Here is a 972-nt window from a genome sequence, read left to right as displayed (position 1 = left end):
GGAGCTTCCAACCCTTGCCCGTACGTTGCCAACACCGACCACGGGCTTTGCCCGGACCTTGCCAAATGCTTGCCCGGGGTTATTCCCGAGCCTTCCCGGGCCTTCCATCCCAAGCCCGTACCATGCCAACACCAGCCACGTGCTTTGCCCGGAACTTGCCAACGCTTGCCCAGGGTTGAGCCCGAGCTTCCCCGAACCTTACAACTCTTGCTCGGACCTTGCCACACGCTCGCCTGGACGTGCTTGGACTTGCTCGAACCATGCCAACATTGGCCGCAGGCTTTTCCTGGGGCTTGCCAACAGTTGCGACGACCTTCCCAACACAGGCCACGGGCTTTGCCCGGACCTTGCCAACGCTTGCCCGGGGCTTTGCCTGAGATCCTCAGACCTTCTACCCTTGCCCGGGGCTAAGCCTGAGCTTCCTCGGACCTTCCACCCCATGCCCGTACCACGCCAACACCGACCATGGGCTTTGCCCGGACCTTACCAACGCTTGCCCGGGGTTGAGCCCGAGCTTCTTCAGACCTTCCAACTCTTTCTCGGACCTTGCCACACGCTCGCCCGGACCATGCCAATACTAGCCACGAGCTTTGCCCGGGGCTTGCCAACAGTTGCGACGAGCTTCCTAACACAGGCCACAGGCTTTGCTCGGACCTTGCCAACGCTTGCCCAGGGCTTTGCCCGAGATCCTCGGACCTTCCACCCTTGCCCAGGGTTGAGCCCGAGCTTCCCCGAACCTTCCACCCTATGCCCGTACCTCGCCAACACTAGCCACAGGCTTTGCCCGAACCTTCCAACTCTTGCCCAAACCATGCCACGCGCTTGCCCGGACCATGCCAACATTTTCCACACGCTTGCTTGGGGTTTTGCCTAAGCTTGCCTGGACCTCCATTATATATTTAAACGCACATCACACAATGCTAAAGTGCTTAAGCGCTGGGCGCTGAGTGCGCGCGTGTGGTTCTTGAGGGT

Source organism: Prosopis cineraria, unplaced genomic scaffold (genome assembly GCF_029017545.1).
Source record: "Prosopis cineraria cultivar Desert tree isolate PC_DT_omini unplaced genomic scaffold, ASM2901754v1 PC7, whole genome shotgun sequence".
In the NCBI taxonomy this organism is placed as follows: Eukaryota; Viridiplantae; Streptophyta; class Magnoliopsida; order Fabales; family Fabaceae; genus Prosopis; species Prosopis cineraria.
This window is presented reverse-complemented; position numbering follows the sequence as displayed.